Here is a 24,787-nt window from a genome sequence, read left to right as displayed (position 1 = left end):
GGAGTAAGGAAAGGATCCAGTTTCAGCTTTCTACTTATGGCTAGCCAATTTTCCCAGCACCATTTATTAAATAGGGAATCTTTTCCCCATTTCTTGTTTTTCTCAGGTTTATCAAATATAAGATGGCTGTAGATATGTGGTATTATTTCTGAGGACTCTGTTCTGTTCCATTGGTCTATATCTCTGTTTTGGTACCAGTACCATGCTGTTTTGGTTACTGTAGCCTTGTAGTATAGTTTGAAGTCAGGTAGAGTGATCTCTCCAGCTTTATTCTTTTGACTTAGATTGTCTTGGAGATGCGGGCTCTTTTTTGGTTCCATATGAACTTTAAAGCAGTTTTTTCCAATTCTGTGAAGAAACTCATTGGTAGCTTGATGGGGATGGCATTGAATCTATAAATTACCTTGGGCAGTATGGCCATTTTCACGATATTGATTCTTCCTATCCATGAGCATGGTATGTTCTTCCATTTGTTTATGTCCTCTTTTATTTCACTGAGCAGTGGTTTGTAGTTCTCCTTGAAGAGGTCCATTACATCCCTTGTAAGTTGGATTCCTAGGTATTTTATTCTCTTTGAAGCAATTGTGAATGGAAGTTCATTCATGATTTGGCTCTCTGTTTGTCTGTTACTGGTGTATACGAATGCTTGTGATTTTTGCACATTAATTTTGTATCCTGAGACTTTGCTGAAGTTGCTTATCAGTTTAAAGCGATTTTGGGCTGAGATGATGGGGTTTCCTAAATATACAATCATGTCATCTGCAAAGAGGGACAATTTGACTTCTTCTTTTCCTAACTGAATACCCTTGATTTCTTTCTCTTGCCTGATTGCCCTAGCCAGAACTTCCAACACTATGTTGAATAGGAGTGGTGAGAGAGGGCATCCCTGTCTTGTGCCAGTTTTCAAAGGGAATTTTTCCAGTTTTTGCCCATTCAGTATGATATTGGCTGTGGGTTTGTCATAAATAGCTCTTATTATTTTGAGGTACGTTCCATCAATACCGAATTTATTGAGTGTTTTTAGCATGACGGGCTGTTGAATTTTGTCAAAAGCCTTTTCTGCATCTATTGAGATAATCATGTGGTTTTTGTCTTTGGTTCTGTTTATATGCTGGATTATGTTTATTGATTTGTGAATGTTGAACCAGCCTTGCATCCCAGGGATGAAGCCCACTTGATCATGGTGGATAAGCTTTTTGATGTGCTGCTGAATCCGGTTTGCCAGTATTTTATTGAGGATTTTTGCATCGATGTTCATCAGGGATATTGGTCTAAAATTCTCTTTTTTTGTTGTGTCTCTGCCAGGTTTTGGTATCAGGATGATGCTGGCCTCATAAAATGAGTTAGGGAGGATTCTCTCTTTTTCTATTGATTGGAATAGTTTCAGAAGGAATGGTACCAATTCCTCCTTGTACCTCTGGTAGAATTCAGCTGTGAATCCATCTGGTCCTGGACTTTTTTTGGTTGGTAGGCTATTAATTATTGCCTCAATTTCAGAGCCTGCTATTGGTCTATTCAGGGATTCAACTTCTTCCTGGTTTAGTCTTGGGAGAGTGTAGGTGTCCAGGAAATTATCCATTTCTTCTAGATTTTCTAGTTCATTTGCGTAGAGGTGTTTATAGTATTCTCTGATGGTAGTTTGTATTTCTGTGGGGTCGGTGGTGATATCCCCTTTATCATTTTTTATTGTGTCTATTTGATTCTTCTCTCTTTTCTTCTTTATTAGTCTTGCTAGCGGTCTATCTATTTTGTTGATCTTTTCAAAAAACCAACTCCTGGATTCATTGATTTTTTCACCTTCAGTTCTGCTCTGATCTTAGTTATTTCTTGCCTTCTGCTAGCTTTTGAATGTGTTTGCTCTTGCTTCTCTAGTTCTTTTAATTGTGATGTTAGAGTGTCAATTTTAGGTCTTTCCTGCTTTCTCTTGTGGGCATTTAGTGCTATAAATTTCCCTCTACACACTGCTTTAAATGTGTCCCAGAGATTCTGGTATGTTGTATCTTTGTTCTCATTGGTTTCAAAGAATATCTTTATTTCTGCCTTCATTTCGTTATGTACCCAGTAGTCATTCAGGAGCAGGTTGTTCAGTTTCCATGTAGTTGAGCGGTTTCGATTGAGTTTCTTAGTCCTGAGTTCTAGTTTGATTGCACTGTGGTCTGAGAGACAGTTTGTTATAATTTCTGTTCTTGTACATTTGCTGAGGAGTGCTTTACTTCCAATTACGTGGTCAATTTTGGAGTAAGTACGATGTGGTGCTGAGAAGAATGTATATTCTGTTGATTTGGGCTGGAGAGTTCTATAGATGTCTATTAGGTCTGCTTGCTGCAGAGATGAGTTCAATTCCTGGATATCCTTGTTAACTTTCTGTCTCGTTGATCTGTCTAATGTTGACAGTGGAGTGTTGAAGTCTCCCATTATTATTGTATGGGAGTCTAAGTCTCTTTGTAAGTCTCTAAGGACTTGCTTTATGAATCTGGGTGCTCCTGTATTGGGTATATATATATTTAGGATAGTTAGCTCTTCCTGTTGAATTGATCCCTTTACCATTATGTAATGGCCTTCTTTGTCTCTTTTGATCTTTGATGGTTTAAAGTCTGTTTTATCAGAGACTAGGATTGCAACCCCTGCTTTTTTGGTTCTCCATTTGCTTGGTAGATCTTCCTCCATCCCTTTATTTTGAACCTATGTATGTCTCTGCATGTGAGATGGGTCTCCTGAATACAGCAGACTGATGGGTCTTGACTCTTTATCCAGTTTGCCAGTCTGTGTCTTTTAATTGGACCATTTAGTCCATTTACATTTAAGGTTAATATTGTTATGTGTGAACTTGATCCTGCCATTATGATATTAACTGGTTATTTTGCTCGTTAGTTGATGCAGTTTCTTCCTAGCCTCGATGGTCTTTACATTTTGGCATGTTTTTGCAGTGGCTGGTACCGGTTGTTCCTTTCCATGTTTAGTGCTTCCTTCAGGGTCTCTTGTAAGGCAGGCCTGGTGGTGACAAAATCTCTAAGCATTTGCTTGTCTGTAAAGGATTTTATTTCTCCTTCACTTATGGAACTTAGTTTGGCTGGATATGAAATTCTGGGTTTAAAATTCTTTTCTTTAAGAATGTTGAATATTGGCCCCCACTCTCTTCTGGCTTGGAGAGTTTCTGCCGAGAGATCTGCTGTTAGTCTGATGGGCTTCCCTTTGTGGGTAACCCGACCTTTCTCTCTGGCTGCCCTTAACATTTTTTCCTTCATTTCAACTTTGGTGAATCTGGCAATTATGTGTCTTGGAGTTGCTCTTCTCGAGGAGTATCTTTGTGGCGTTCTCTGTATTTTCTGAATTTGAATGTTGGCCTGCCCTACTAGGTTGGGGAAGTTCTCCTGGATGATATCCTGAAGAGTGTTTTCCAACTTGGTTCCATTTTCCCCCTCACTTTCAGGCACCCCAATCAGACGTAGATGTGGTCTTTTTACATAATCCCATACTTCTTGCAGGCTTTGTTCATTTCTTTTTCTTCTTTTTTCTTTAGATTTATCTTCTCACTTCATTTCATTCATTTGATCCTCAATCACTGATACTCTTTCTTCCAATTGAGTTGGTTACTGAAGCTTGTGCATTTGTCACGTATTTCTCGTGTCATGGTTTTCATCTCTGTCCGTTCGTTTATGGCCTTCTCTGCATTAATTATTCTGTTTATCAATTCTTCCACTCTTTTTTTCAAGATTTTTAGTTTCTTTGCGCTGGGTAGATAATTCCTCCTTTAGCTCTGAGAAGTTTGATGGACTGAAGCCTTCTTCTCTCATCTCGTCAAAGTCATTCTCCGTCCAGCTTTGATCCATTGCTGGCGATGAGCTGCGTTCCTTTGGAGGGGGAGATGCACTCTTATTTTTTGAATTTCCAGCTTTTCTGCCCTGCTTTTTCCCCATCTTTGTGGTGTTATCTGCCTCTGGTCTTTGATGATGGTGGCGTACTAATGGGGTTTTGGTGTGGGTGTCCTTCCTGTTTGTTAGTTTTCCTTCTAACAGTCAGGACCCTCAGCTGTAGGTCTGTTGGAGATTGCCTGAGGTCCACTCCAGATCCTGTTTGCCTGGGTGTCAGCAGCAGAGGCTGAAGAAGATAGAATACTGCTGAAACGCGAGTGTACCTGTCTGATTCTTGCTTTGGAAGCTTCCTCTCAGGGGTGTACTCCACCGTGTGAGGTGTAGGGTGTCGGTCTGCCCCTAGTGGAGGATGTCTCCCAGTTAGGCTACTCAGGGGTCAGAGACCCGCTTGAGCAGGCAGTCTGTCTGTTCTCAGATCTCAACCTCCGTGTTGGGAGATCCACTGCTCTCTTCAAAGCTGTCAGACAGAGTTGCTTGCGTCTGCAGCGGTTTCTGCTGCTTTTTGTTTGTTTGTTTTGTTTTGTTTTTTTGTTGTTGTTCTTTTTGTTTAGCTGTGCCCTGTCCCCAGAGGTGGAGTCTACAGAGACAGCAGGCCTCCCTGAGCTGCTGTGAGCTCCACCCAGTTCGAGCTTCCCAGGGCTTTGTTTACCTACTTAAGCCTCAGCAATGGCGGGCGCCCCTCCCCCAGCCTGGCTGCTGCCTTGCAGTTAGATGGCAGACTGCTGTGCTAGCAATGAGGAAGGCTCCGTGGGCGTGGGACCCTCCCGGCCAGGTGTGGGATATAATTTCCTGGTGTGCCCGTTTGCTTAAAGCGCAGTATTGGGGTGGGAGTTACCCGATTTTCCAGGTGTTGTGTGTCTCTGTTCCCCTGGTTAGGAAAAGGGATTCCCTTCCCCCTTTCGCTTCCCAGGTGAGGCGATGCCTCGCCCTGCTTCAGCTTTCGCTGGTCGGGCTGCAACAGCTGACCAGCACCGATTGTCCAGCACTCCCCAGTGAGATGAACCCAGTACCTCAGTTGATAATACAGAAATCACCTGTCTTCTGTGTCACTTGCGCTGGGAGCTGGAGACTGGACCATCATTTATTCTTGAATATTCTCTCCACTTCACAGAGGAAACTAAGGTCTGATAATGTTAATTTTAGTGACAGGCTTCCCACAGCTAAAGGGGAGGCATAAAATTCAAGTAGAGTTTTACTGCCAGAGGGATCCTTTGTCATTCCCCAAAACGGCAACAGTTGACCAGAATCATCTCTATGTCCAGTGATCTTTTGAGCACATGAACAATACCGAACCCTCTAATGACACAGTAGAGCAGAAATGCCTTCAAAGTGAAGGGGCTGGTGTAGGAGAACTAGCCCTTGTGACTCATGAAGAACCAGCCCAGGAGGGAGACTCTCCCTCACTATGGGGCTAGGATGCACACTGCTTTGGAACCACCTTTAAGACAGAAATGTTTCTCCAGGAGAGAAAAAACATCCTCAGTAGCTGCAAAGCTTCCACTTCATATTGAAAAAGCTTCCCCTGTGTATTTAAGCTATCAAAGCAGAAACTATTGTTTTCTCAGAAATTCACTCTTCATTTGCCCACTGATCCATTCTCTATATAGAAATGCTTTGTTTCCTTAGTCAGAAAAAAAAGCAGAAGTCACTGTATAGTTCCTGCAGAAGGTATGCAGGGAAACAGAAAATGTATGAAAAAAACCCTCCCTAAATAAAAGACATCTGAGACTCTAATTCAAATGAAAAACAAAATGTCTTGGCAGCTAAGAATCTTCTCTAGCCACAAGTCAGTATGTTAGTGAATATACAAAATAAAGAGGAACATCTAAGGTCTAAACAACTAAACATCGGTTGTAAAACAAACACTAGCATTTCTTTCTGCTTGTAGAGAATCATCTAATAAGACATCTGATAAGACAATATACTTTCCCTTAGGAAAAGCCAACCATAAAAAAACATTTGAATTTGCTAAACAGATATAAAAATGTAAAGGTATCTGTAATTATGGAATTCATGGACTAGATCAACCAGTCAGGATTAAGCCAGTAAGAGCTCTTTCCTCAGGTTCTTATGAGCATTTACTGTGTTCCAGGGTTTGCCCAAAGAGCTTTCATTTTAAATGAGGATGAAGACATTTAATCCTTATAACTCTCCAGTCAGGTGCCGCATCATCTTCCTTGTATGGTGAGAAAGGTGAAGGTACAAAAAGATGAAGGTACATGCCCAAGGTCACAAGTCAGGTAAGGATCCTCTAGCTACAAAACAAACTAGCATCAATGAACCCCTTAGCTCTTAAATTTTCAGAAAGATAGATAGTGCGATCAAGGATCTGGCATTCAATACCAGCTGTGCCTCTGCTTTGAGGTTCATGTAAAATGAATAAATAGTGTACAAAGGAAGGAGGATTAAAAATATAGTCATCAATGAATTTCTCTCTCTCTCACACACACACACCACATATACCCCCACACATGGCAGAGAGTGTGGGCCATTACAGGCCTACTTCAGGATCACATGAATCTGTTTATATTGTCACAGCAATATAAGCTCTTAGATGTGATTACAGACCCACACAATTGCATAAAACTGGTACCAGAGGGGCCAAACCAGGAGGTGACAAAAAAGAAGGCAGGAAGGGAAGTGGGAGTGGCAGATGGACAGGGCAAGGCAAGGCCACATGGCAAAAGGCCAAGCCTGGAGAAATGCAGATTGCTGGCACCTACCACCTCCTCTCAGAGCTTAGAGATACTGCACAAGAAGGGAGACAGGCCAAAGCCATTGGCCTGTGGCTAGGACCTTGCAGTCTGACCTAGCACCTTGCCTGAGCCTTGGGCTTTAGAGCAGGAGAGGGAAATCTGGCAGGGGCACTCAAGTAGTCTCCAGCCTGATACATAAGGCAGCAGGTAGGGAGTAGATGGAATTCTGAAGCAATCAAAACCATGTCCCTCAAACCAGGACTGAGACCAGCCTGGGAAATGGTGAAGCCCCTACTCCAGGTACATTTCTGGCACGTGAAGAAAACCAAAATATTTCACCTAAAAATACATGTCTTTGATCCATTTAGAGATTGTTTTTCAGAAGGGCTGGAAATACAGGCATAGCTAAAAAGTTGTCTTTTGTCGGGGGGGATTTGCATCTGTAGAGAAAATCTGCATTGATGTAGCCGTGCTTTCTCTGAGGCCCTCCCCTGTCCAAGTCTAAGAAAGATTAACTGAGAGTCTGACACTTTAAAAGTCTGAAAGAAACATTTACCATCTAGTCTCCCCGAGGGCTGCTACAGCTGCAGTTTAGTCTGCATAACAAGACCACCTTTGCTAGCCAGCCCTCCTCTTCTCTCCCTCCTATAACCTATCTTGACACCATAACCTCATTTACCACCGTAACCTGTTTTTTGGTCATGCTCTGAGTCCCCATTCTTTCTGTAATCCCAAGATGATATAAAAGCATCAACCATCTTATCTTTCCTTGAGATCTTCGTAAGACTTTCGCGCACATTAATAAATTTGTATGCCATTTCCCCTGTTAATCTGTCCTTTGTTAGCTGATTTTCAGCAAATCTTCAGAGGGTGAAGGGAAAGTTTTCCCTGAGCCCCTACACATAGAAAGAAGCAATGGCACAGCTCAGGCCTCATTAGGCAGGATGGGAAATGAGGCCCAGGTGGTTACAGGATGCTCAGCCTTGAAGATATAAAAGACAAGTTAGGCACTGCAAAATGGATGACTAGGGGTAACTCTCACAGCTTCAGGGGCTGACCACATATGAACATTCAGGGGAGAGGGTCCTCTGGCAGAGGCTAAGGCATGGATTTATAACACTATGCCATTGCTAACTTTAAATAATGAGATTTAGAAAATATGATTAAATTTAGAGTTTATTTGAGCACAAAATTTGATGCTGGCCTCCTTGGGAATATAGATTTTTAAAGAATGGAAGTCAGTAATCCAAAGTGGAGAATTTTTGGAGGTTATTTATATAGATAAAGTTTGGAAAGTTTAATAGAATCTTAACACTTTTTAATATAAGGCTTAACATTAAGTTATAATGATCCGATTGGTCATGAAGATCTTTTTGTGAGAAAGGTATATTTAGCATTTTATGCTACAGATGTAACAGACTTGGGGTCTTGGGCATCATCTGGTCTGAGTTAGGTATACGACAATAAAGAAGGCAGCGAATCTACAACAAAGGGCAGTGATTTGAAGGGAAGGAGGTCTAGTCTCTAATCTCTTTTAGTCATTTACAGAATGAAAACAATAAGAGAGTTAATTCATAATCTAAGAAGCAGAAGTTGCAACTACATGTTAGGTGACTCAGACCACAGTCACATCTCTCTCAAGGCTTAAAGTGTTTTGGGAGTTTCAATGGCTTTTTTTTTTTTTTTAATTTTCCTATTCCCACTTTTCATCAAGATCTTTCAAAGAAAGCAACCTAGATGAACCCAATAGTTTTGATTCTTTTCATGTTTGAGTTTAGTTTCACTTTGCTATGAAGGCTCATTTCTAGAATGTCACGTTCCTGGTAATGAATAATTGGATAAGTTATAAAGTTGATGGAGTACAGGCTGAATTTAAAGTAATGTGAAGGAAGTGACTTTGTTATGTGAGTCAGACCAAGTGGCTGTATCTTTAATTAATGTAATCTTTTTGACTAACCATTATTTTATTCTTTTTAGTCATATGTATGTTGACTGTATTGTAAATGTATGTTGTAGTAGAAGTGAAGACAAAAACAGGATAAAATATAGTATATGATTATAATTTTAGAATAAGCAATAACTTTTGTCACCAGGTTTCCCAAGACTTAAACCAGTTGCTTAGTCAATAGCTCAGGGAGAGTTTTGGCTTTAAATGGTTAGTTATTTTGGTTTTTATATCAGCAGTTAATTTAGTGATGTTATTTGATTTGAGGTATTGACATTCATGATAGTACATGTTTTCCCTTGGGCTGTAGTATGTCTAAAGTCATATGGTTCTGTAATATAGCCTTTTTTTTATATATAGGAGTTACTTTATTGTTTAATAATAAGATATCTATGTGGCTATCATTTAGGTCCTTTTTATATTTGGTTAGGGCCTCTATATGTTAAATGGCATTTTTTATATCTAGTTGTGGCATAAAGATGAAAACTAAATGATTCAATCAACTGAGTTTAGAATAAACCCAATAAGATTACAAATGAGGAAGGTTTGTGGGGTTTGAAATGGTATGCTTTGGTATGCTTATGTCCAAATATAACCCAAAGAACATGGTAACTATGGCCATAGATTGGTATCACACAGCCAAGGTGTTCTTTTCGGAGCTAGCCAATAAATGCTTGGTCATTGTGTCTATTTAGTGGCATGTCAATCAGTACTTTATAATATAATGGCATGAATATACTGTTTTGGGGGTATCTATTTTATTTTCTTAGTGTTATTTGGCCAGGTATCTTTGGTGTGATTTTTTGTTGTTGTTCTCAATGCAAAGGGGCAAGATGACTAAGCTGACCAGAGAAGCAGGTAAATCAGATAAAATTGTCCATAATTTGTGTTATATCATCTTGAATTGAGCTGTCTTATCTTTTAGTTGAGACAGTGTTACTGTCTTACCTCTTAGTTGGAGCAGTGCCACTGTTAAAGCTAATGAATTGGGGTTTTTATTGAAAAATTTTTAATGACTTTTATTTTGTAAGGTTTCATTAATAGATTAGTGATATATATTATCTTTAGACATATTAGTGCTAAGTACTGGTGACTATTCTTGAAAAACAAAGATATATTTTTGATATTTTATTTAGTCTTTGGAGAGGAGATATCTATCATGATAGGACAGAATCCCCAGAAAGGGCGTGAGGCCACATACCCAGCAAGTGTCTTTTTTCTGGCTATTAACATAGTCTTGTGCCTATTGTAAGAAGAGATTGTGTTATGGGTAGCAGTTTATAATAGTAGCATTAAAATATAAAAATTAGGGGAGGGGTGAAAAGAAATAAATTAAATGGGAACTTATAAAAGAAAATATTTTTCATCTATTAACGATTATTAATATCAAGGATTTGTTTAGATTTGGGCCTGGTCTAGTGTCTTGGGAAGGTTGACTGTCTCAGATGTCATTTTTTTTTTTTTTTTCGGCCTGACATTGACCTATCTAATAGTGAAGATTACCTTCTGGTGAAATCATCTATTTAGGAGATAAGATATATGAATTTAAGGGTCTATGTCTTCTAATTTTGCAGTGCAAGGGTTACTAGTAAGAATTACCTGATAAGATCCCTTTTACTTTGGTTGGAGAGTGTCTTTTAAAATATGCTGCTTTTAGTAAATGAAATATCTTGGTTGAAATTCGTAGTCTTTAACTTTTTGTCTCCCAAAAGTTCACCATGAAAATAATTTTTTATTAATATATATAATTAATTAGCTGCCATTGTAATAGTTGAATATGTCTTCATTGAATATCAGAGATGTATAATTTTTTGAGTGAATTTTATAGGTTTATATATATTTGTTATAATTTTAAATGGAGACAACGGATGTCTATTAAAAGGGGTTGATCTTAGGTTATACAAAATCAATGGAAGAGCTTTTGGCCAAGGAAATTTTAAAGCCTCAGTTAATTTTGTCAATTAAGTTTTATTATTTAGTTTGTGTTTTTTCCTAACCAGATGACTGGGGATAATAAGTATAATGGATATGTTGGAGGATGAGCCAGATTTTATATACTGATTGTACTGATTGAATTGTCTGTCTAGCAAAGCAAGTGCCTCTGTTGTTAAGAAGTTCCAGGGGAATTCCTTAAGTTAGAACATTTTTTTAAAGATAATGTTACTTACTGCTAAGGGCTTTGTTCTTCCGTGTAGAAATATTATGATTCAATGACAAAATATGTAAATTACCATTAGAGCACATTCACATTCTTGTGATGGTAGTAGCTGAATAAAATCTAAGTGTTATGCTCCAAAGGGGCCTTTAGGAAGTGGGAAATGTCTTTGGGAACTGTATAAATTTTTTAATTACATTTTGGGCAAATGTGATAGTCATTATATATCTTATGATCTGTGGCTGGAGAGTGTTTTAGAAATACCTTTTTTCTCAACTATTTTATCAGGACACCAGGGAATTAAGTCATATATGTAGGTTTACAAACGATGACTGAAATGTAGCAGGAAATATAGGCACATTGGCCCATGTCATATCTCATCTTTGGGAGAATATGTTCCTCCTTTTGTTTAGTTTTTTGCTTGTTTGTTTGCTTGGATTTTGGAGTTCTAGACTTAAAAAGTTTCATGTCAAATTTGGTGTTCTTTAGGTCATTGATGTTAGAAGTTAATATAGATTGAAGTTAATGTAGATGGTTTATTTTATTGTTTAGATGTAGATGTATTTACAGCAGGGTTTTTTTTGTTTTTTTTTTTTTGCTATATTATTGGCTAGCGATGTTTTGTTTGTTTTTTGGAGTATCTGATTTGGAACGAACTGGGATTTTAATAATGACCAGACATTTTGGTAACAATATGGCTTTTAACAATAGTATAATAGGGTATCTTTTTAAATGTATTGATCAGAAGAGGTTAAAACTCCTCTTTGTTTGAGCTATTCTGAAAGCATCTCTGCTGTCTATATGCATATTAGCAGGGTTTTTTGGTCAGTTAACAGGCCCTAATTAATGTTATCCATCTTATTTGTTGAGCCAAGGTGACTTCTGGCTTGATTTTTTCAGTTAAAGATAAGTACTGTAACCTGTGCAATAAGTTCCAGATTTAATTTTAAGAAGGATCTATCTATAATACAACATAACATCAGTGTTAGTAAGAGGAATCTCTTGTAGGTCTGTTCTAGAAGAGCAAAGCTGGTTGCTTAAGATTATGCAACCATGAAGCATCTCATCTGAAGGTAGAGGCAGAAGAGTGGCAGGGTGCAGATGACTGCACCTAGACATTGTAATGTGAGGTATAGAAAGAAGAGGAAGTTCATAAGAAGTTAATCTGCTGACAGAACAATGTTGAGTGTGGTGTGAATTCACAAGTGCTTCCACAGAATGTGGAACAAAGACAGTGATGGGAAAACCCATCACTATTTCTTCGGTTGTTCTTACTAATAGAGCAGTGGCAGTTTTTGTCCTTGTGCAAGGTGGCCATTTTTTAGCCACAGAGTCTTGTATCCTTCTGGTCTGTTTAAGTCTGCACGTTTTTGTGTTAGACTTCCCTAAGGCATTTTTATGATTTCATGAACAATGAAAATGGAATATCATAACATGGGTGTCTCAAAGCTTGGGCAATTATAAAGCTTTTTTTAAAAAAACTTCTTTCAATGTCAAATGATTTTTCTTAGTCCATTTCAGGGGGTCTAGTTTGTCTTGTTTAGAAGAGTATATAAAGGCTGAGTTTTTAGGGAGAATTTAAAATTTAATTCTGATAGTATCCTGTCACCCCCAGAAATCTTTTTAGTTGTTTTATAGTTTTGGGGGTAGGGAAGGCCAGTATACTGTTTAGGTGGATGAAAAGACCTTTGATATTAAATTACCCAAATATCTTTGTGTGACAAAACTAATGTTTTTGTTTTTGTTTTTATTGAGGTCTTGTGTCCCTTTAGGGCTAATGGTTATAACAAGTGAATCTCATCCTCTGTAGAGGTTTGCCTATCCTCTAAGCAGAGAAGCAAATCACCTATGTATTATATTAAAATAGATTTCTTACAGAAGTCAACATCTGAGAGACCTTTTAATATTTGTGAAAAGTAAGTGTGGCTCTCAGTGTATCCCTGAGGCATGACTCTCCATATGTATTTTCTGTCTTCCCAAGTGAAAGAAAAGAGAAATCATCTTTATCTACAGGAAAATTGAAGAATGTATTATATAAATTTATCACAGTAAATAATTTTTTTTTTTTTAAGATGGAGTCTTGCTCTGTCACCCAGGCTGGAGTGCAGTGGTGCGACTTCAGCCCACTGCAACCTCCGCCTCCTGGGTTCAAGTGACTCTCCTGTCTCAGCCTCCCAAGTAGCTGGAATTACAGGTACATGCCACCACACCTAGTTAATTTTTGTATTTTTAGTAGAGACGGGGTTTCACCATGTTGGCCAGGCTGGTCTCGAACTCCTGACCTCAGATGATCTGCCTGCCTCGGCCTCCCAAGGTGCTGGGATCACAGGCGTGAGCTACTATGCCCGGCCAAGAATTTACCTTTAGTTGATACTACAGTCAACAACGTATGGGGGTTTGGCACTACCAGATGGTGAGGAATATCATTAATTTCTCTAAGTTCTCACACAAACCTCTATCCTCTACCATTTGGTTTTCTTATAGGAAGGATTTGAAGTGTTATATGGCGTTGTACAGGGAATAATCAAGCCTCTTTTATATAGTCTAAAACTATAGGTCTTATTCCTTCTGAAGTTTCTGGTTTTAAAGGGTATTAAGATTTGGAAGAGGTTTTGATGGATATATTTGAATTTTGATTGGAGCAGCTAAGATAATTTTTCCAACATCAGTGGAAGACTTTGACCATAATTGATTAGGTACTGCATTTAGCAGTTTTTGTAACTTTTTATCACTGAATTATTTGGTGTCTTCTGTTTTCATATCATTCTAGTACTAATTCCAGAGGCGGTCAGAACCGAAGAACCTGCCAACCTACCGGGCACATCACCATATCTGGAGAGCCAGATGCAGCTGGGTATGCAGGAGCTAGTCTCTTCCAGCCTGAGGTATAAGAATTAGTCAGGGAAGGGGTCCTAAGTCTTAGGCCCACACCCACTGATAGAGGAGAAGCTGACACAAAATGGGAGCCTGTAAGTCAGACCAGCAGGGGGAAAGTGAGCACAGAGGGCTGGGACCATCCAGGGAGGCTGGCTCTCCTGGCGATTTAAGGTCTCAGCCTGGTTGCCAGCCAAAAAGTGTCTGGGCTAGGACAGGAATCTCCCCATCCAGGAGAAGAAGCTCATTATGAATCACCCTGACAGTCAGGGAGAGGTTGTTGATGAATTTCCTTCTGGAGGTATCAGGTTCAGAAATGGACCAGGAGGTGGACCTGTTGGCTTCAGAGGCTGAGTAAGGAGGAGAAGGCAGCTCTTTAACCCCAAGGCAGGAAACTGTCCCCAGGCACTGAAGGAGCCCATGAGAATAAGTAAGTTGTCACTCCACCAGCACAGCACAGAGAGAGGAAGAAACTGTGATTTCCAGGCTGTTCATCTGTGCTTACCTCCTCTGCGTTTTCAGGCCATTTCTGGCTAAAGGATTTTGTACAGATCTGAATTACTATAAGTGAGAAAAGCTACTTTTTCAAATTGCTGTGGAAACTTTCCTCCTTGCTCCCTTTCAAGTCCTGAATTCTACGCACATGTAATGCCAAATAAATGCTTTCCGCAGCCAGAGGTCTAAGAAATGAAGGTCAGGCCAAGATTAATGCCACAAAAGCTTTATCAGGGCCCAGAAGTTGAGCCTCTGACATTTGCAGTGGAAAAGTAAATAAGATCAGGAACTTGGAGCCATAAAAGCAACCTAGTACAAAATTGTTATTAAATAAAGTGGGATTATGGGGAAAACATATTCGAATCTCCAAATGAGTAACTGTACATCTCTGAAGGGCCACAAGTTAAAAAGCAAATAACAGCATCAGCATGATTCCTTTTTTTCTACATTACAAGCACACTCGTAACATCAAACTGTCCTGACCATTTCTAAAGGCAGACCCCACAGGTGAACGTCTGATAACTTTATGGTGCCAAAGATGTGACATAAATTTTGAATAGTGGGCCATTCTAAAGCCAGGTGTTATTTCAAAGGTCATGATGTATTTAGTCAACCATTAACTTCAGGGAAACATGAAAGAGTTCATTCTGTCCTGAGATGCATAAACTGTTTGTCATGAATATGGCATGGACACAGTATGCTTTTTTTTTTTAACTGTGTAATAAAACCAACACTGAGGCATGACTCAGAGACCACCTTCACGTGACAGAGACAACAATATTTGATAGCAAAGACCAATATCTGACTAATTAGCTAAAACTTTAGCTGGCTCTTACAGATACCTAAACACCACATATAAAAAAGGAATTATCCTAAATAAAATTGGGAAAGAAAGCTTACTTTTTGGTTTTATAAATTCCAAACTGCTTAATCTTGCATTTCAGACCAGCACTGTCCAATAAAAATAGAATGTGAGCCATATACATAACTTACAACTTTCTAGTAGTCACATTTTAAAAAGTAAAAAAAAAAAGTGAAATTAACTTAAAAACCTATTTAAGATGTAATTTTAGAAACATTTCAATGTGTAATCAATATAAAAATTATTGAGCTATTTTACATTTTTTATACTTGATCTTTGAAATCTAGCATTTATTTTACACTTAGACTACACCCCAATTTGGACAAGACATATTCAAAGTGCTTAATTCCAAGTGTGGCTAGTTGGCTACTGTATTGTCCCAACTGCACACTTCTCATATACTGATTTAAACCCTACTACTTTCCCACCCCTGAACACACCCCAAGTTTTAGCAAGCACAGGTGCCAGATTTTCCAAGATGGTCCTAATTTCATCTATTCTATCCCACGGCACCTGGATGTCCTTGTTTTCAGCACCAAGGGCAGTGTACTGCCCTGGTACTGGTCTCACTCTAGGGCTGTTCTGCCTGAGTTTGAATTCACTTCTTACTCTGTACAACCTGAGCAAATTATTTAACACCATTTTAGAGCCTCAGTTCTCCCATTTTGTAAACAGATAAGAATGTGTGGCCAGGCATGGTGGCTCATGCCTGTAATCCTAGCACTTTGGGAGGCTGAGGCAGGTGGATCACGAGGTCAGGAATTCGAGACCAGCCTGACCAACATGACGAAACCCCATCTCTACTAAAAATACAAAAATTAGCCAGGTGTGGTGGTGTGTGCCTGTAATCCCAGTTACTCAGGAGGCTGAGGCAGGAGAATCGCTTGAACCCAGGAGGCAGAGGTTGCAGTGAGCCGAAATCCACCACTGCACTCCACCCTGGGTGACAGAGCAAGACTCCGTCTCAAAAAAAAAAAAAAAAAAAAAAAAAGAATGTGCTTTTCCCAGGATTGTTGGGGTAAAGGGAGATGATATTCCTGGAACCCCACACTCTGTTCAATGCTATTAGCAACAGTGAAGTAGAGTTATCTGCAAAACAGTCTCTTCCTCCCCTATCCCACCACAGGTCCTGATTTGGGGTTGTGAAAATATGTTTCCTTTTCTGTCCATATTACTTTACCCAGGATGCTCCCTGTTGCCCAGACCGATGTGTCAATCCACTAAAAAATCCAGTCCATCTTCAAGGGTCAAATCAAAAACACCCTCCTTCAGGAAGTCTTTTCCTTTTCCTAGCCCCCTCCTCCAAGACAGATGTGTTCCCATGGGTCTGCCTTAATATCTTTATTTGTCATTGTCTACAGCATCCTAATTATTCATATAGGACTTAGCTCATCTTTTGGGCTCTTCTTCAAGGGCTAATAACCTTACTAAATTTGTGAGTCCCCTACTGCCCTTTCACCCCCTTCACATTTGCCCAGAAGGCTCCTGACATTCAAAATATAATTTTGAAGCAAATTAATAAATACTTAACAGCTCTGGATTAATACTGGCCTTCTATTATTGACAAAAATGCCATACTAAGTAAGACAGAGTTTTTAAAAAAAAAATCTTGTGAGATATCTTCTAGCTTTAAGATCGATCCTCTCCACTCTACTTTCTGCAGCCTGCACACCTGCCCTCCATGAGTATGCAGGCCCTCTTCCCAGGTCTCCCAGTTCAGTCTCCTCCTGGGCCTTCTCCCATCACAAAGTGATCTCAACCTGAGCTATGTGCTACTTCCCACTGCACCATCAAATGCATCTGCTCTCAACTCTGATTTTTCAGAGCCCTGCCAGGTGATCTGATCTACCAATCCCACTGAAGGAACTACCTTGGAGCGTCCCCACTGAGACAGCAGAGTCATCAACTGGGCAGGTTAATGCCACAGTGTTAGTGCAGAATATCAAAGAGCTACAAAAGGCCCTGAGGAGACCTCAGGCAAATGCACTCTGTGCATACACAGTTATTTCACAAACCATAAGGCATATTTATTCTAAAGACAAGGTGATCTGTCTTCCAGCTTCAAAGAAGGATATAACCGGAAGTATTTGCTAATTCATTAGCTCAATTTAAGTGTCCAGAACAAAAGACAGTAAAAACAAAGGAATGTTACTGTTTGAAATAGAAACTTTTTGAGTTTCTATTAAGTTCTTATGATAAAATTTTTGTTTAAAATGAAAATAAATCTTGAACGAAGATCACTAACTCATTTTATTAAAGCACCATGTTCTTTCTACTTTAAAAAATGGTGATTAATCCTCAAAGGAGTCTCTGTGTAACTGACTAGAAACACAAATTATTTCTAGATTTTGAGAAAGGCTATGCTTCCTCAGAGTGGGTCTCCAATACACCCTGGCAGCTCTTATTTATTTTCTCACAACACTTAGACCTGATCAATGGGGGATGGAAGATTACCCCTGGAGGTGGCAAGGAAGATGTGGGCCACATCTGCAAGTGAGTAATGCTACCATTATGGGCAACAGAAACGGGTCTTAAAAGCATTTATTTCCCTTTCCTTAAGACAGGCCAGAGGAGGAGCTGACATATCATAGCTGCTGGGCTGTGGCAGCTACGCCTGAGACAGACACAGCAGGAAGTGCTATCTCACACTCACTGCCCTTTCCCCTCCCTTCCTTCCTCTGGCCCAGCCTAGGCGCCAGTTGCAGCTACAGAAAACAATTTCATCCAATCTAACCCCTGCTACTCCACAGACCAAGTCCATTGGAGCACCAGCAACCTTTGGAAGTTATCCAAATGCTAACTAGCTTTTGGCAAGCACATAGTAAATGAGAAATTTTAAAGCCTGTGGCTATCTCATCAATGACTCCAAGACTCAATTTGAACACCAGAGGATTGTGCAATTAACAGTCATTTTTAAAACCGCTTTGTAAATGTTCCTGATGATATAAAATCATAGAGCATAAACTGTGATTCCACTTTAGTTCTGGATATCTTGCTACAGGTGTCTTCTACTACCTGAGAGGCCCAATGGCAGAAGACATGGAGCCCTGGCATCAGGAAACTCAGGTCGCATCCAGACTCTTCCACTAACTGCCTATGCACCCTCTGAGCATGCTTCTTCATCTACAAGTCAAATGGTTGGGGCATAATAAATATTTGGCTCTCTTTTAGCTCTCAAAAGCCATATTACTTAGAGTAATACTAGGCTATGTCACTGTAAGAAATAAACCCCAAGGCCTCAATGACTTAACCCAATAAACCCACACAAAGTCTCCTGCTAATCATCAGAAACTCTCTTCCATCCAGTGTCAAAGGGATCAGGCTCTCTCTGTCATGTGGTGCCATGTTTCCACACAAGGCCTCCAAGGACACTACAGAATGCAAAGGGAGAGGTTGTAGAGTCACATCAACTCTTAAGTGCCCTGACCTGGAAGTAATACAGGACCTTCCTCTCACTGTCAATTATCCAGACCTAGTCACATGACTGCAATCTAACTGCAGGAGTATGCATGAGCACATAAGATATTTGATGAGCATTATTTATCTCTGACACACAGGTGACATTCTATTTACTTATTTTAATAATTTAATCTATCTATATATTTATATTAACAAAACATCATGATATGCTACACTGTAGATGTGAAGAAAAAGTTCTTAAAATTATGTCTGCCAGATACACAGAAAGGCAGATGGAGAGGAGGGAACATGGCCTTTGATGATGAACACTAAACCAAATGCCCAACACCCAAGCAGACACAGTCCATGGGGTACTCAGGAGTTGGGTACTCAGGAGTTACCATGGGGAGACCAATGCACTCGATTTGATGCCAGGCCTCCTCTATCTGAGTTACACAGGAAGCACTGGGGTCCAACAGAGGGAAACAAGTCTTAACCTCTCCCACCACTAATCACACTGAACCTCGATGGTCTGCCTGCTAGTCTGTTGATAGCCTAGGAAGCTGTATTTGCATTTCTTCCTCCAGTGGGGCCTCTTCTCTTCTCCAAGACTTTATTTCTGCCATGAACAATGTCATCAAAAACATGCTTGTCCAAAAGCTGTCCAACAGTACCTGGTGCAGGTATAAAGACCACACTGATCCCAGCTGAGGGTCCCATACTTACCACTCAAATTCTAGTAGAAATCTAGTAGTTGGGTAAGACTTTTGAACGTCATGGACTTAAATGTGGCATAGGTGCCCGGTTCTTTTTTTCTACTATTTGAAAATTTATCAAGAGTTACATAATTGAGAGAATAAAGACATGGAAAAAGTCATATGATATAGATGATATATTTCATTACTGGGAAAGCATAACTGCTACAGACAAAGTTGAAGATACTGTGTTGTTATACTAGTTTATTATTTCCATTGAATTCTGTTTTGGCACTCAATATGTTTAGCCATATTCTCCTAGAGGGAGGAACACTAGAAGCAGAGAGGGCAATCCAAGCAAAGTGTAGAAACCTGAAAGTTCATGAAAAGATATGTTCTCAGTGCACAAGACCAATGCCTGGAATCATAGAACCTGGGGATAGAGCTGTTAGAGAGAGAACAGATCCCATTGCATGGGGTGCCTCACCCCTAAAGGCTCTATCAACAGAGATGAAGGAAAAGTCAGGGTGAAGTTTCCAGAAATGTCAACTTTCCTACAAATGGGACATGGCTAATGTGCAGCAATGACCCAGCCTTTCCTGGATTCATTTTGACCTCTGAGGCTCAGAGGTCAAACAGCCCAACATAATCATGATAATCATGATAGAAGGACTCACACCCATATCTGTTTGACCCCAAAGCATGCTCTGCACATATACTACACACTGGGAGTGCTTTCCCCATCTTCACGCTCCCCAGGATCCTCACATGACCTTGAGTAGTAAGCAAGTTACTGTGGAATTTAGATTCCAGATGACAGACAAAGCAAACACTTAATGGCCTCTGCTCCCTCTCAAGACCCCTTTCCAATGACAGCAAAGAAATAAAAGCATGATTAATTCATAATAGTAAAGAGAAAAGGAAGAGAACAATCAGACACCTGCTGACTTCAATAAAGCTCTGAAAAAGAGGGAGAGGCAGCAGTAAACAATGTTAATATTTTCAATCATAACTATACAGGGGCTACAACAGTTAAAATCATCCTATGAACAAAACAGGAGACTCAAATGTGTTTTTGGAACAGCAGGTGAATGCCCCAACTTTGTAAATGTGAGAGTAAAGCTATCATAGGGAAACCTGGGGCACAGGGCAGAAGGAGGTAAAGGCAGGGACACTATTTGAATGTTGCACTGTCAGAACTGAAAAAGAATGACAAACATTGACAGAACAAGACTCAGAGGTTTCCATCTATTATTTAAGTTTGAAAGATGACCAGTAGAAAACGAAGCCAAAAATAATAATATCATCATCAAGAAACGAAAGACAAGGGTAATATAAGTAAGTGAGCTAAGTCCCCAATTTCAGAGCAGAAAATTGAAAGAATGTCTAATACTAATACATTGAAATATAGCAACAGAAGCACATGTTTAGATTAATGAAGGTCATGCCAGGAGCCCTAAAGGACAAAGAACTAAATATAGAGCAGAGGACTTAGGCTTTTCATTATAAGGTCTTCTTTACCATTTGCATATTTTTACTATTCGCCTGAAATCATCTGATAAAAAAGAAAAACAAAAACTAAAATTAACCAAGTACAACATGAACTTTTTGACACATTTACCTGAGTAATCTAGATAAAACCCAAAGCACCTGGAGGTGGGAGCAGGTGTCACCATGCCTTTTATTCCCAGCATCCTCCATTCATAGTGTTAATCCTGTTGTGTGTCTTGGAGAAATGGAATCAACACTTATTCTACTGAATTTGTAAATAAGTCCTCGCCTCCAGTATCCAGTACTGCATATCTGCTATTCTCAGGTCTATCAATTCTCCATCTTCCCCCAACAGTCCTGCTATAAACATATAGCTTTAATGGCACTAAAAATTCAATGCATCACATCACCAGTGCTGAGAAAGTGCCTCATCTTACTGACACGGGGTTGACAGAATCACTTTACATAGTGAGGCCTATGATTGCCTACACACAGCAGCTGATATCTACACACCAACCATGATGTGCCTCTACTCACTGTGAGCTGTAGCAGGGAGTGGGGGACAGTAGGAGTCCTACAAAGAATGAAGGCTGTAACTTTCCCCACAGTGTCCTTCTCCATTCACCTGCCAGAGCCAGGACAGTCACACTGCCCCTTCCGTATGGGTAACAATATCACATCCATTCTAAATACATGCTTTTGGGAAATTAAAAAAAACACGACCAGGCACAGTGGCTCACGCCTATAATCCCAGCACTTGGAGAGGCTAAGGTGGGCAGATTGCCTGAGCTCAGGAGTTCGAGACCCACCTAGGCAACATGGTGAAACCTCATCTCTACTAAAATACAAAAAATCAGCCAGGTGTGGCAGCTTGCACCTGTAATCCCAGCTACTCAGGAGGCTGAGGCAGGAGAATGGCTTGAACCCAGGAGACAAAGGTTGCATCGTGCCACTGCATTCCAGCCTGGGCAACACAGTGAGACTCCATCTCCAAAAAACAAAACAAAACAAAACAAACAAACAAAAAACAAAAACACTTAGCTATGGATTTTTAAAAAATTTTAAGTAGCAGAATTTGGAAAAGACCTAACTTATTATAAAAGGACCTTATTAAAGGGGAAGAAAATTACAACAAAACTAAGCTCCAACTCTAATCAGCCTAACCATAAAATGACAAATTAAAAAAGTAAAATATTCTCAGAGATACCCAATGCCATGCTTGCCTTCTGAATTATCTCAGAAATAATGACAAAATTAAGAAGTTTAAGATTCAAAATAATCCGACTAGTGAGTGGACCTTGTTTGGATTCTGATTTGGACACACTGTAAAAATAAGACAGTTGGATAAATTTACTGGACATTAGATGATACTAGGGAATTATTTTAAGGAACTGGGCCTACTCTGATTAACTGTGTGATTCTGAGCAAGTTTTGTAATCTCCCTGTTTTTGGGTGCCTCCATGTAAGCTGTTGCTAACATTATAGTGACTTCAGTGAGGAATCAATAAGATAAACTGTGCAGTACCCAGAGCAGTGCCAGTTCACACTGACTGCTTTATACCTGTTAGTTCTCTTTCCATGAATTCTTCATCCATTATCCCTCTTTATATTACCATGATATGTTTTGAGGACACTTAATTCACACTTCCACCTCCTATTTACTATTACGCTTAATGTCTGCATTGAAGAACAGACGATTATAAACACTGGATAAGCTCTACTACACTCAAGACCTACCCTCACAAGACCTAGCCAGAGAAACTAGGTAAATAAAGAACAGCTTTATTTACTGTTAGGAAACTAATTCAAGACTGTAAAATTTTTAAAAATCATCTATTACGAGTTATACATTCATTAAAGGAAAATATTTTTATAATTCTAAAATATTTTCAAAGTTCAGTTCAATAATATTACCTCCTGGATTCTTTCACATACCCAAAATTCAAGCAATATAAAAAAGTGAGGCAAATGTTTGGCAATTTCAGTGATTTTGCAGTGTCATAATCTCTTTTTATTCAATAGTAAGATTCTTTGCTGAAATCATTCAGAGTGTCACCCCGGTTTGCTAGGTACCTATCGAGGCACGTCACTGGTCATGGGCAGAAGACAATAGTAACAACTGTCTTCAGAGAAAAAATGTCCAGTTCCAGTGCCACAAGAGCTGCCATGGCAAGCAGTCATTCCTCTTTGGCCACCGGTGATTTCAAGCATCATTTTCTCCAATACAAGCAGGTTCCCATGACCATGCATTTTCACAGAATTGCAGTAGGCTACTGACTGCTGTCCACTAAGACTACCTGTCCTCATGAGAAAGATAGTGCCCATTTTGTTGGGTCTGCTACAGTGACAGCTGCTCTTTCTTTAAAATTCTCCTCAAATCAAGCCCTAAAGCTGCTCTTCCACATGGACTGGCACCTGAGTCTGCAGTGGAGCTAAGGCAAGTCTCCACAGTCAGAAAAAGATGTTAAACAAGGTCCTGGCTTACCTATATGTGAGTTTCCAGGAGATAAAGCTTGACACACACATGGTCTTTATGATTTAAAGTAAATATTAAGATGGATTCTTCAAGCCAAATATGATGTTAGTCATATGGATTGACAATCAATATGACTATGTCAATCAATACATGATTGACATGTATCCATCCATTCCACAGAGCTTCTGGGCACACTCACTGTGTGCCAGGCCCTGTGCCCAGAGATTGGGGCACAAAACTGATTAAGACATGGTTCTTTCCAATGGTCCAGTGGAGGAAAGAGGCTGAAAGATACAGGGAAAACACTACCCTGTAGAAACTGGTCTCAATGTAAAACGGTGACCACAAACTTCAAGTAGGTCTTAGTGCTGCCTAGCAAGTGTACTAGTTTCCCTGCTCCATCTACTCTCCTATTGTTCTGGTGACCTTTTCCATGACATTTTAATTTCCAACTTGGACCTCCCACTTGATTCCTAGTTGCAAATACATAAATGCCAAGTTGGCATCTCCTTTGGATGTCCAATATTCATCTCAAATTGAAGATGCCTGAGACAGAGCTCTCAACTTTACCTGGCTACCAAATATCCTGCTCCTCTGTCTTCATATTCAGTGAATGACAACTTCATTATTCCAGTTCCTATGCCAAAAAACCTTGGGGACGTCCTTGACTCTGTTCTCTTTTATATTGCATATGTAAATACGGAAATTCAGGATTATGCCAAAGCTCTACTCATGCCCTTTCTCACTCAGCTTAAAACTGGTAAATCTTTCCTACCACCAAAAAGGGATTGTTTTCCTTCTACCTTGGAGTACCTCAGACTTTACACTTCTTGGCAATGTTATCTCCCTTGCTAGGCTATAAGCACCTTAGTGTAATCATCTTTATTTCCACCATATTTTGGTCTCACATAGTATATATTAAATATATACTTGTTTGATGAAAGACAAGAAATCTGTTAATAATTAATTGATTTTTAAAAACTGTGCTAGGCACTGTTCTAGCTGTTGGATAATCAAAGTGAGCAAAACAGGTTTTTGCTTAGTGTCTAAGGAAGAAGTTGGTGGTGTGAATAAACCCATGGAATTCCAAGGAATAATAGGTTTATAAATGAGGGAGATTAATACTGACCTACCATCAGGTTTCAATACATCAGGCCTAATACATGACCTCATTTCTATAGCTCTGACTTCTTCCAACTTAGGCATAGTTGGAACTTACCTGCCATAGTATTTCCCAACTGACCTGCCATAGTATTTCCAAGAGCATTTCATGGGGAAATACCAACTGCAGAGGAGTCAGGAGACTACCTCTTTAGGCTTCAGTTTCCTCGTCTATAAAATGAGGGAAGTGGTGCTAAGCCAGGTGATCCCATCCCAGCCTGGTGGTCAGTTTCCTTGTATCTGATCTTCAAAGCTCTTTTCCTGTGCCACAGTAGCTGAGAGTTTAAACAGAACATTGTACATATATGAGACTAATTCTCACAAGAACTGTTCACTTAACACTTTGGTTATCCTTCAATATGACCTTCCGACAAAAAAACTAAGGCCAAGAGGAAGCTCAAGACAGCGTGTTCACCAAAAGCTCCACTCATTCTATAGCTGATAACGACGTACAGGGTCAGAAGTCCCAACAAAACCCTGATTGGGACTGTGAGCAGCACATTTCTGAACTGACATTTCTGAAACTGGCAAACCTTTCTATAAAGGACGGCACATTCTTCTGACAACCCTAAGTGTGTGTCCAAACTCAGGGCTAGCAGGAGGCAATACCCTCAGGAAACCTGTTTTGCTTGTCCACATGTGGTTTGCTGTACCCTGTTGGGCAAT

The 24,787-nt window shown here is 39.7% G+C and overlaps 1 protein-coding gene across 6 annotated transcripts in view; it reads right to left on the bottom strand.

The window, feature by feature from the left end:
* MYRI (myosin VIIA and Rab interacting protein) overlaps nt 1-24,787 on the bottom strand; it is a 412,711-nt gene that overhangs the window by 302,073 nt on the left and 85,851 nt on the right. The gene's annotated exons all lie outside the window — the stretch shown is intronic.

This window comes from Macaca nemestrina, chromosome 2 (genome assembly GCF_043159975.1).
Source record: "Macaca nemestrina isolate mMacNem1 chromosome 2, mMacNem.hap1, whole genome shotgun sequence".
Lineage (NCBI taxonomy): Eukaryota > Metazoa > Chordata > Mammalia > Primates > Cercopithecidae > Macaca > Macaca nemestrina.
The sequence above is the reverse complement of the archived record's forward strand: the minus strand, read 5'-3'. Positions and strand labels throughout refer to the sequence as shown.